Source organism: Grammomys surdaster, unplaced genomic scaffold (genome assembly GCF_004785775.1).
Source record: "Grammomys surdaster isolate TR1022 unplaced genomic scaffold, NIH_TR_1.0 125996, whole genome shotgun sequence".
Lineage (NCBI taxonomy): Eukaryota > Metazoa > Chordata > Mammalia > Rodentia > Muridae > Grammomys > Grammomys surdaster.
This window is the reverse complement of record NW_021620812.1, coordinates 2,692,340-2,705,716: the sequence shown is the minus strand read 5'-3', so window position 1 is coordinate 2,705,716 and position 13,377 is coordinate 2,692,340. Positions and strand designations below refer to the sequence as shown.

Sequence of the window (13,377 nt, the reverse complement as noted above, 5' to 3'; positions counted from 1 at the left end):
AGGAATACAATATAATTTAGAAATTAATATTCAGTATAAATTTTAGACAAAAATAAAAATGTAAGAGAAAATATAAGAATTATGTACAACAGTGGTTCTCACCTGTGGGTCATGACTCTTTGGGGGTCTAATGACCCTTTCACAGGAGTTGCCTAAGACCATCAGAAAAATGCAGATATTTATATTATAATTAATAATATTTGCAAAATTACAGTCATTAGGTAGAAACAAAAATCATTTTACCGTTAGGGGCTCACCACGACATGAGAAACTGTATTAAATGGTTACAGCATTAGGAAGGTTAAGAATCACTGCTCTTAAAAGGAAAAAAACAAGAACAACAGCAAAAAACCAAACAACCCCCACCCCCCTAAAACCAAAGGCAACAGCCTGAGATGAAAAGGAAGCCAGTGGCCCGGGTCCGGGTCCGGGTCCGGGTCCGGGTGGCCCGGCTGCGGCAGCACAGTTTCCTAACATCCAGGTGGCTAGGGAGGGATGCCGAGTTCTCAACACACCTCTGGACGGACTGTGTTAGCCTCACAGCAAGCGGCTTTATAGGAGGTCCCACGAGCAGGTGGCGTTTGTGGGGAAGTAGGTCAGTGGTCTGTGTTGAGTATGCATGAGGAAGGCCTTAGACTTGAATGTCACGCTGGGGGCAGGGGAGAGGCTTCTACATCCCAGCTTCTGGAACTGGCTGATCTAGAAAGTGCACTGGGGTAACGGAATTTAACACAAGTGAACCTTGGCCTTTGCTTGTGTCTGCTCTGTCTGAGATGCCTGCTCCCATCCTGAGAAAGTTCAAGCTTCTGGAAGAAAAGTGGAGAACCTGCATCTTTCCAGCCATTGCACAGCCAGACCACCTTGCTCACCACAGACACACCAGGGAGAGCAAAGGAAATACCCAGCTGCACCCAGCCTAACTGCCGAGCTGAAAACCTATGCACTCCACAAATAGCCAACAAAGGTTTTAAGTCACTAATTTGTGGAATGACTTATTATACATCAAAGCCATGAGATATAAACACTGAGGTGAAAGGAAAGCACTGACTCTTAAAGTCCTAATAAAGACTCACACGGAGGAGCCACTTGTGGCTCAGATTTCAGCAGTGAGGTGTACGTAACAAAGGCCTGAGGGAAATGACTGACCCCCCTCCACCAGGACCTCTGCTGGGACAGGCAAGGTCACAAGGCCAAGCCCTCAGTGTGTCACACCTCACTGCAGTGTTTACTTCCCGGTCTCCAGTCCCAGCCTGAAGCACCTGCTCTGTTGTGTTCTGAGGACCCTTCCCAAGGCTTCGCTGCTCGCCATCAGTAGGCAGGGGCACCCATCAGCGATAGTCAGAGGCTGCCCCCTGCTGGACAGAGAACGACCTCCCACCTCTGCTTCTGACCGGGGCTAAACTGACAGTGTGATTAGTCTAATTAGCTAATTCTGGATGACTGCCCTCCACTGGCACTTCCATTTGACAGAACACTAAGTACAGGTTTTCCTTCCCGTGGATCTTACTTTTATGATTTTATGAGAACACCCACTGTGAAAGTTTTTATTAATATCACTCTATTCTCGCTGGCCAATCCAGATACAACTCCTGGGGGAAAATAAACTTTCATTCGAAACTCTTACAGATGTAACAAAGCATATAAACGCATCTGTAATAACTACTGAGAAGAGCGCGCGCTTAGAATAAACATTCTTAAAATCAGTAGCCATCAATCATGTCAGTAAAAGAATAGATTTTTTCTTTTATTTACAATAGCAATTTAAAACCGTAAGACAGGTAGGGATGCCTATAGCAGGAGATGTCAGGTAAACAATTACATTAGTTTACAGAGAGGGGTGAGGCCTGAAGGAAAAAAAAAAAGGATATTGCTAGCCAATATTGCGGTACCGGTGTAGCAAGATGAGAGAAGGAAGGAAGGAAGGAAGGAAGGAAGGAAGGAAGGAAGGAAGGAAGGAAGGAAGGAAGGAAGGAAGACAAAAGCAACCACGAAGGTATAGCATCGGGAGGAAGAGAAGCAGGTGGCTATAACTTAGATACACTGTATTCATGCATGACATTACCATTACTAAAGTTTACAACTGTCAACGGCTTACAACAAGAAAGGTTTATTATAGTTCCTTCACCCTTATCTGTGAGAGACGGGTTCCAAGACTCTAGCAAATATCTGAGACCATGGGTAGTATGGAACTCAGTTTTTGATACAAACATTCGTATCACAAACTTTAATTTATAAATGTACAGTAAAAGATTACTAATATTAATAAAATATAATTCTTATAACAATCTCCTACAGTAGATCTTTATGAATGTAGAAGTGTTTACAGATGCTAGAACTCTCTGAAATCAATGGCAAGGAAGTACTGTTCCCACATTCTCAACACTGGATTAGTGTCAAAGTCAGATGTGTTTTAACTCAGCCCTGGAAACACCAAAATACACTTCATATTATTTAAAGTTAGATACAGATACAAAGGACAAAAGGGATAAAATGTAGTGAATGCACACAGTAAAAAGATTTATAAGCCCAAATGCAATGAATGAAAACAAGAAAGCAAAGATGTAGAATGGGAATACATTTCTGAAATACCTGCACTTTACAAAGTATATAAATAAACTTAAAAGAGAAATCAATGGGAAAATGTAACAGAAGGCAGGATTAGGCTCGGGAGGCTTTCCCCCTAAGTCACAAGGCACAGGGCTAATCAATAAAGCACACGGGGATCAAAGCTCTCACAAATCTATAAAGGGCTAATTCACTTTCCCTGTCATAAACACAGTATGCAAATGCTGTGCTCTTTAAAATTAAACTGGCAAATGTTAATTAACAAGGTCACCTTCAGTTTTAGGTCTTTAAAATGTTTCTTCTTCCTCTAGGAACCACAGTAAAGGAACTCAGACGTGCTGACAAAGGTACACAAGTTCCAGTTTCACCTCCTCAGTAAACATCAGGAGACATCAGCACACGGTGCCGTGTAGAGCACAGCCACCAACACGCTTGTAAACAGTTTTAATGATTTAAGAGATTCCTATCCCACGATAAGGAACTAAAACAATATGCAAACTGGATATGAAATATGGCTTAGAATTCTACAGCAAAATATTTAAGAAGAGAAATACACTAATTCCTTAGTTCTGGCTCTGCAGGAAGTAGGGCTGCAGGTGGGCACTGCTCAACTCAGATTTATCTGTACTTTTAAAAGTACATGTGTTAGTGCCTTCCGCCACAAAAACTAACGTTGGGGTGATACGGGACATGCTTGCTTTTCTTTACTCACTGCTGCCAGAGACACTGGGCAGCAGCTTCCGGCTGCTAACAGGAAGTCCCGCCCTGCTGCCGCCAGCAGACCTGCCCGCGACACCTGTGGCTCACAGCTCTAACCCGCCAGCTATATCGTATGCCACTGTTGCCAGCTTTCTTATTCTTGTCTTAGCCAAATGTTTCTTTGCTAATACAAAAATGTGCTTTTCTCTTCCTACACAACCTGCCAAACTTACTTAAGACTCTTTCCTAACCCGTTTTGATAGATTTTTATTCAGTTACAACCAATCCTTACGGCTCTCAATCTTGTCAGAAGTCTGCTAATCGTATATTTTAAGTTTATGGCTGATAGAATGCCCAAAGCCTCTAACAGTTAGCCCAAGATGGTTTCAGAAGACCTGGACACCGGACTCCTAGAACATACAGCCTGGATTATATACAAACAAATGCAGAGGGCTAGACTGGATGCTCTGAGTCAAATGGCTTAGCTAAGTCAAACCAAGGTAAGTCATTTCTTACACGTATCCATTCCACAGAAAAAAGCCCTACATTTTCAGCACTTGGAAGCCAAACTGACTTCACCCAAGAGACTATGGAAACCACGGGAACTGTTGGCTAGTGGACTCTGTCATTTTTAAAAAATAATATATAACTGGTAGATTGTTTACTCTTTATCAGACTTCTGACTACATTGACAGCTAAGTTTTCACAGATATTATCTGTTACCTCATTACCTAAACTCAGTTGAAAGACTACTTGTGTTAACTCATACTGTTATCTGTTTTATAAACTTATAAGCTACAGGAAACCCACTCAGATCTACCTCTCATGGATGCCATCCAGATAAGTACATCTGCCTAAAGTTCCCACTCACTACCTATAACAAAGGGTGGGATCCCTCTGGGTTTCAAATGTACATCTTAGAAAAAATTCTTTCTCCAACTGTTCTTAATCTTATTTCCTACACCTTGTCAAGTCCAGGTGCATCCAATACAGCTCCAGAGAAACAACCTTCAGATGCTCCATCTCCTGTCACATACACAGCTGCTTCTACTGGACCTGTTCTTCTGGACTATCCTCAGATGGCTCGCTCCCCAGACCCTGGACAAAAGAAAACAGCCAGCTCTCCTAAGACCGAACAAACATCCCCCATATCCATTCTTCTAGGTTCCCCCTAAAGACACATCATCCCCAATGTCAGCAGGAAGTAGCCAGATTTCATGACGACCCTATTCCTGCTTCACCATCACCTCTTTCTAATTTTTCTTTTTAATTAAACCAAAACGTGGGAATGTTAGTAATCTGTTAAACTCCACCTCCACAGTTACTTGGAAGTGGCCAGGTACGCTCCTCCCCACAGTTACCTGGCAACAGCCAGGTAACCCTGCCCACTATAAAAGGGGCTGCTTGCCCCCTCCTCTCTCTCTCTTGCTCCCTCGACCTGCCTGCAGGTTGCCATCTCCCTAACCCCCTTCCCTTCCCTTCCCTTCCCCCTCTCTCCACGTGGTCATGGCCGGCCTCCACTTCTCTACTCCTCTCTCTCTCCTCCCGCTCTCCCTCTCTCTTAATAAACTCCCCCTCATGGAACCGTCTGGTCTGCTGTGATCTGTCCAAGCTGCGCATAAAAACCTTTCAATATGGCTCTTCCGGTCCCAGGTGCTGCGGGAGCCATGGGTTACCGTACAGACATGGCCAAATTCAAGAACCAAACCACACACAATCAGTCCCACAAATGGCACAGAAATGGCATCAAGAAACCCCCATCACAAAGATATGAATCTCTTAAGGGGGTTGACCTAAAGTTCCTGAGGAACATGCACTTTGCCAAGAAGCACAACAAGAAAGGCCTGAAGCAGATGCAGGCCAACAATGCAAAGGCAGTGAGTGCACGTGCAGAGGCCATCAAGGCCCTTGTGAAGCCTCAGGCCATCAAGCCCAAGATGCCAAAGGGCCCTAGCCGCAAACTCAGCCGCCTGGCTTTCATTGCTCACCCCTAGCTTGGGAAGGGGATCCTAAGCTACACGGCCAAGGGTCGTAGGCTCTGCCAACCAAAGCCCAAGGTTCAGACCAAGGCAGAGGCCGCAGCTCCAGCTAAGGCTCGGGCTTCAGCTCCAGCCCAGGCTCCCAAAGGTGTCCAGGCCCCTGTGAAGGCCCCATAGAAAAGGCTCCTGCCAGTGTGAAGACAGATGGACTGCCGTGACACACCTACCCACACACTATTTGCAGATGACTAGTGTCCTGTGCTGTCTTTACAAATAAACTTTGAGGCAAAATCTGTTTTTTGAAAAAGTGTATGTATAATGCACAGGAATTTTATGGACGGGGTGCGTAAGGGAACTGCACAGAGGAAACTGTAATACAAGAGTCTCCAGGCTGGGAAAGAGCTCAGCATTAAAACCTTTGTCATGCAAACGTGAGGCCTGGAGTTTGGAGCTGCAGAAACCCACGTGAGGCTGGGTGTGCCGCCTACAGCTCCAGTCTGACACAGACAGGCATCCTCAGAGCAAGCTCGGTAGCTAGATTTGCCATAAATGCGAGGTCTGGATTTCATGGAGATACCTGCCTTACAAGCAATGGAGGATGCTTCCTGTCATCAGCCTTGAATCTTCACACTCATGAAAAAACACACGTTCATGCACACACGTTCACGCACACACACACACACACACACACACACACACACACACACACGCAAAGGTAGAAAATGAAAGCGAGCAGGGCTACCTAGGTGCAGCTTCCCGCTCTTCTCCCATTAGAGTAGTCCACGAAAGATGCTGCTTAAGAAACACGGGTACCGGGGTGGGCGGAGTGATTCGAGTGTACTTTCTGTGTGTCCAATCTCCTGCCATCACGGTATTGCTAGTTTAATACAACTCTATGTACCACTCTGGACATCCTCCACTGCTCTCTGCCATGTGACAGATCAGTACCTTACTGCATCTGTAGTACAGCTGTCTTTGAAGCAAGCTCATATTAACGGATTTTTATAATTTCATTCATGTTCATTAGAGCATTTCCTAAGATGACTGATTTTATATAGTTAAGGCACTCTACAGACTGCTGTTAAATACACTCCTCTTTTACCTCACAGAAACATCTACAATACAAAGGTGAACGGCTTACATAAAGTCACAGTGTGTCAGGAACCAACACTCAGAAGCTCAAGGGCTGCCAATTATCAAAATATCTAATATTTCAAATGACAGGGCGAGGTAGCTAAGCAATGCTACACTCAGAGTTGTGAACAGTTCCCTCCCCCTTTCATGTTGCGAGAAAATTACCATATAACTTCAAAACACTTAGCGCACAGAACTAAGTATTAAATTTATGTAAAGATGAAACAGGATCTTTGAAATTATACATATTTATTGCTAAGCAAAGAGAAAACTATGAAAATTTCACTGAGATTCTTTTCTAAGAATAATGAGAGTTAATTACACTATACTCTAGAGAAACAAAATTATAAAACAATCTACCAAGGTTACAGTTACAATACTTCAGAAAATAATTGGTTTCCACTATCTAGTTAATATCATTTATTAGTATTTTCAATGTACCTATACCCTTTACATAAAACCTGACTTATGTTTTTAATATGTATGAGTGTTTTGTCTGCCTGTATCTCTGCAGACCATGAACACGCAGTGCCCACGGGGCCAGCAGAGGTTGTTGGATTCCGTTGGGACAGAATGTGCAGACTTCTGCAAGTCATCATGTGAGTACTAAGAATTCAACAGGGGTCCTCGGGAAAAGCAGTCTGCACTCTTCATTTCTGAGCCATCTCTCCAGTCCCCGTGACTTAAAGTCTTCAAATTACATTAATAATATAAGGGAAACCATGGTAGGCAGACTTGTAAAACAACCCCACGATCCCCACTCCAAGGAAAACAACTGCTTGTAGGGCAGGGACACGGCCTGTGACAGGGTCCTGTGAGCAGCTGTGTTACAACACAGGGAAGGGGGTTCTGAGATACACTGACGGTCAAAACAAACAGGGAGCAGGGAGCAGAAAGAGCAGACAACCTCGAGCCTCCAGGCAAGGCCGGAATTCTACACTGCAGAAAACTAGCCTGTGAGCATGGAAGCTAGCCCAGGGTCTCAGGGCATATCACCGGCTGCTATCCTGACTGAAGAAGACTCAGTTGAGCCAGGACCAGACCATGGGAAAATGTAAAGTAATGATGATTTTAAATCACTCTTACAAAGCAATACAAAACTAATGAACACATCTGGAGAAAAATGTATTGATAGGAAATATAATTATCAAATTTGATATTTGTTCTCTGGAACAATAATTCATAGTGATCATCCTTTGTTTTGAAAAAAATACATAAAAACAAAATAAAATACTCCAATGTGACTCTTTGTATTTTCCATACCTATGTTTTCTACAAACACCAGGTCCAAGTGTCTGAGTCAGTGTTCTATGTGAAGAGACACTGTGACTGCACCAACTCTTATAACAGAAAGCATTTAATTCAGGCTGGCTTACAGCTGCATAGGGTTAGCCCATTATGCTCATGGTGGAGAGTATGGTGGCACACAAGCAGGCATGGCAGCTGAGAGTTCTATATCCAGAGTCACAGGCAGTAGGAGGAAAGGATGACACTGGGCCTGCCTTAGGATTTTGAAATCCCAAAGGCCAGTCCCAGTGACACACTTCCTTCAACAAGGTCATACCTACTCCAAGGCCACACCTCCTAATTCCTCCCAAATAGTGCCAATTCCTGATGGCCAGGCATTCAAATATATGAGTCTGTGGGGGCCATTCTGATTCAAACCACAACACCAAGTGAGACAAAGCTGACCAGGAAGAGAAAAGGGATTTAGGGAACAGGAAACTTAAAACACAGACTTTAAACTGAGTGTAAAGGAAAACATAGGAGGAGAGAAACAGAATACACAAATACAACCCATGCAGGATTCTCTAAAATTAAAAATAAGACCTGTGGAATTGTGGCCAGGGAGGCAGTGCCGAGTTCCAGCCAGCACTCCCTGGGAACCCACAGGCCACTCCAGACAGGGAAGCAGATGAGTGTCCTGCTCGGTCATCATCAGAGAGGCTTCCTCCTGCCACAGATGGGAACAAATACAGAGACCCTCAGCCAGACAACATGTAGAGAGTGGGAGACCCTAGAACACTCAAACCTAAATGTGATGTCTCCATCAGATCCCTCCCCTCAGGGGTCAGGGAACCAACCCATAGACAAGGAAGAAGAACGAGCGTAAGTGCAAGAGGAGATGTGGGACACCCCCAAAACAAGGCTTGAGATCCACAGGACTGACATGAACATGCAGACTGAGGCAGCCTGCACAGGCCTGCACAGGTCTGCACTCTGGAGCTTAAATTAGACACATGACCCCATCCCTATCCCAGGAGCTATCTTCAGCTGACAACCACCCACAAATGGAAAGTTCGTTTTCTCCAAGGGTGCTTCCCTGGAGAAACAAAGCCCTCTCGAGGGCAGGCTGCACATTTGGCAGTAGACGGCCAACAGAAAATAAACTGAACTCATCTTTGGGGGTTCCTTGTCTCAATGTTAGCCAGAGCTCTCCCTGCTTGCTGTTGCTTTAACCTTACTTTTTATTTGTATTTTATTTATGTATCTGTTCTTCCCTCTTTTTAGCCTACAAGTCCTTTGCATATATATTTTGACTCCCAGTTTAGTGTTTTATGGAGTCTGAGTGTGCAAACGAGCAGATCTTTGTTTCTTGTGCCTTCTCTTAGGTTCTTTTCCTTCTCCTTTTTGTTTGTTGGTTTTGTCCAGTTCAGATTGTTAGTTTTTGTTTGTTATATTTTATTTCCTATTATTATTATTATCCCATAGAAACCTGTTTGTTTGCTAATGAGAAGCAGAAAGGAGGTGGACTAGGAGGGGGAGGGGAGAAGATGGAAGGAACAGGTGAGACTGTAATCAGGATATGCTGGGTGAGAAAAAAATTCTGTGTTCAATAAAGAAAACTAGCCTGCTATTCAAAACGCTAAAGCCAGTCTTTTGTCTCTGGGAAAGTACCTGATAAACTTGAATTTTTGAGAAAAGGAAAAAAAGAACTTCCTCCCTTGGCAGAGTGGGCAGAGTTTGTGCACTGAGTTTGTATTTTGGTTGGTTGCTGCCTGTAGCTTACTTTCATAAGAATTTATACTTTCGCGATGGAAAGACTTCATATAGACTGCATTCACTAGGTACCTGTGCTTCAGAGCACGTTACATATAATAAATACATACAGTTCTGCTGCTTAAAAAAGACCTACGAAATGAAAAGACAGTAAATGTAATTATCAAACTGCACGTGGGAGGGGTGAGCTCAGAGTAAGAGAGGAACACATAGCATTCCCGAAGCAGCACGGTCCAAGGGCGAGGAGGGAGCCTGCGGGCTGGCCGAGCCCAGAGACAGGGCACAACATCTGCACACCTCATCCCCAAGTGCAGAGGAAAAGATCTAAAATCATGACCGAGGTTCTTCCACATCTCAAACCTGTGCACACAACACCAAGCAAACAGAAAGCCACTCAAAGGGACGTCAGAATCAAAATGATCAAAACCAGGGACAGACATCGAGAAAAAAAGGGTGGGCCAACTCCAGGCATGATGAACCCCAGTGTGTAAACAGAGTCCCACTGAATCCCAGCCAAGAACAACATTGTTAGGATGCAGAAAAAGGAAGTAGAGATGGGCACACGAAAGACCCTTTCTAGTAAGAAGGGTGCATGGTGTGGACTAAGAGATCACCTTAGGATTTCAAAGCATGAAGAAATGTTCTCACATTGGTAAAAACAAAGTCAATTACCTCAAGTACCACCACTCATTCCCCAGTAATTTAAAAAAGCTTTATGTATATCAAAAGAAACCCCAGCACACATCACAAGTAAGTAAAGCTTGCAGCCAGCTGGAAAGCTCTTCTGAAGGAAGAAGGCTGAGGAGTTGTTCTAGGTGGGAGTTGTGTACCAGCTTCTGTTACTCTCTTGCTTAAACACAGTCAAATTCCAACTTCTTGGTTTTAGGCAAAATTTTTATAAGTTCTTCACTGTGGGTTTCCCGAGAGAATCCTCACAATCCTTTCAAGTTTTAATGTCTGAATCCTGGTGTCTTCTCTTTTGGAGATACACCAGCCAAAGAACAAATCACAAAACTCCCCTCTGTGCTTAAATGAATCCATTCATGGGAGAAACAATTTAATTTCAGTCAAATTAATTTTTTGGAACTCTATTTGCTTGCATCAAAAACCGATCACAGACTGAATGCCTTTCCAAATAAAGTTCAACAAAGCATCTTTAATAAAAGTAGTAACCGTTAGTCACAGCAGTCGTTATCAAAGCGCTCAGCGCAGCTTTACAATAAAGACAAATACTGTAATTATTTTACCCATATTCATGGTGATTCTTCCATGGACCAAGATCTTCTCTGTAGGTAATAATCTGTGACTATGTTCTTACACAGCCCTTCCTACATCAACAGTAGCTGAGCACACAGGGCAGGATTCACAGTAGATCGCAACTGTTACTTTAAGACGTAAACTACAAACTATGCCAGTTCTAGGACCTCAACTGCTGACACCTCCTGCTCCAGCAAGAGCCTGACAAGCTTTCATTACAGAACACGGGGCTACTTAGCAGAAAGGGGAAGAAGTGATCAGTACCTAACCTATTCATTTATAGTCACCACACATCTCCTGCAATGCTATAGACTGAATAACCACCTAAGTGGAGATGTGTATATTCCACATGATTAAGATGTCTATGGGTACATCATAAACCATACTCTGGCCAGGCACATGAAGTTAAACAACAACAACATGGGCTTCATTTTATGTTACTAAACTTAGAGCACTGGACAATTTAAAAAGGCTTACACATAAAATGTGAAACTTAAAAATTGATCATATAAATCATCTGGAATGTAAAGCAAAACAACCCTCAAATTAGTAAATAGAGAGACAGACAGATAGGTAGGGCTTTTTTAAAGTTTACCAGAAATTATAATCAGAGGTAACTGAAAAAAGAGTGACACAGTAACCCAAACTGTGACTGGCATGATGAAATGCAAGTAGACCCTGACTGTGACAGATCTGTAACTAGAAACACAGACCCCTTTCCTATGAGACAGGATGCTGGCACGTATACACCAGTGTTACCATACATGAGAACTTCAGTTCCTGTTAGGAAGCATGCTCATTCCAGCCCAGGCCTGTTAGATGATGGAGAATGCCCCAGCTACACTACTTCAGTGTGTGGCAAGCCTGCAGCACGGCTGAACACAGAGCATGAAGCCAATGGGAACTGCACTGTGTCTAGGGACTCGGGTACTGCACACACAGGGGAGGCCTTAGGACTTAGTGTTCTTTTCCTATACTCCAGGAACAGATTTTGGTAAATTTGGCTGTCAAGTTCCTTGAGGTGGCAAGTGACAATAAAGGCAGCTGCTCAGAGCATCACTGTTCTGCTCTATGTTCCTTTGGTAACTATGGTAACCTGCCGTATGAGACTATAGATTAAACCTCTCCCCTGGACACACAGGATGGGAACCTGGTTTGTGTCCATTTTCTTTACTGGTCTTTTCTTTTAGACATTCTTCATCCAGAGAAGTTTGCAGAGAGCATCTCTGTATTTGCTGGAGGTTGAAAACTGGCCCCTCTTCACTTCAGTGCTGTCCACATTAACCCAGAAAGCAAACATCGCTCAGAAACTGAACACTCCACCACACACCCATGTGCCTCAGATATGGACAGCACTGGATTTCTCTGCTAAGTGATACATTTTTGCAAAATAAAATACAGAAAAAGAAAATATTCCTTCTATTTGGCATATTTATAAGATTAGAATGACTGTTAAAAAATCAAAATCAATTTACAGCCGCCATCGTGACTGCACTATGGCTCCTGTTAGTAAATGAAAATGCGTTATGGAACATTTTACTAAGCTTTATCTACAGGCATTTAAAATTATACTCTCTGAAAAGAAGTGGCAGAAGCTGCTGTGCACACCTTTTGTCTCGTGACTAAATTGACCGAGCCATAAGAGAAGGGTGAAGTGACTATGACCCAGTAGCTGACACTGAAAGCAGCGCACAGGGGCCAATGGCTGACGCTCATCTGGGATGTTTGCTTCCTAAACGTGACGAACTCTGCACGACTTGTGGAAGAAACGTGCACTGCTCTGTTCTTCATCACTTAATGTTTTAACGGCATATCGCTAATTTTCAAATACCCAAGGTCCACTTAGGCAAGGTAATGATCCAACATCTTTGCCGTTCCTTTTTCTGACATCCTGGATATCCCATTACCATGAGAATGCACACAGCAGTAGGGACAGGCACTCTGCAATGGGTCATGGAGTCACACCTTAGACATTCTCTTTATGGGCAGTTTTATGGAAAGAGGCTCGGTGTTCCCAGAAAACATGATATAAATAGTGGGCGTGTTGCCTGTATAGCTCACAAATGACCATGAAACCGTCATAACTGAACAGTGAATCCTGGAACAGGGTCCCGGTAAGGCAAGCGGGCAGAGAGTCACAGGAAGACAACCGCTAAATAAGCAAGGCTCCGCTCAGTGTGGTCTCACGTCAGTCCCCTGACACCTCCCCCATGGCCGTTTCCATCACAACCCTTCAGTTCCTGTTTGTCTCCGAGTCACTGGAGAAGAGTGCAGTTAAGGTGGCGGAGGAATCAGGCTTAGTCTTCTCCAGGGACTCTGCTTAGTCAAGCTTTCCAAGGATCGAATCCGAATCTGCTGCAGGCAGACAGAGGGAGCTCTGCTGAGAGTTAGTCCTTCCAGAATAAGCTTCCAACTAACCAGCACAGGAGTTACACCTGCTTATAATTCACAATCGCCAACTTTTCTGAGGTTCAAATGTTCCGTGAAAACAATTTTAAGTGTTGATAAGGAGACGGCCATTGATTAGTAGTCAAGAATACTGACGCTGGAGCCTCTTGACCCAGACCCAGAGTCTCACTCTGACATTTGTAAGATTCCAGCAGACTACTGAAGTGACTGAGCCCAGTTCATTTATACATACATGAAATGTCTTCAGTGGTACTATTTATGATAGATAGTGACAATGGTGAAGAGGAGGAGAAAGGGCAGCAGGAGGGGGAGGAGCGGGAGGGGGAGGAGCAGG

The 13,377-nt window shown here is 43.8% G+C and overlaps 1 protein-coding gene and 1 pseudogene across 1 annotated transcript in view; one reads left to right on the top strand and one right to left on the bottom strand.

Moving 5' to 3' along the window:
- Positions 1-13,377, bottom strand: part of Pigk (phosphatidylinositol glycan anchor biosynthesis class K) — an 81,208-nt gene that overhangs the window by 4,374 nt on the left and 63,457 nt on the right. The window lies entirely within an intron of this gene.
- LOC114609912 lies at positions 4,950-5,420 on the top strand (annotated as a pseudogene).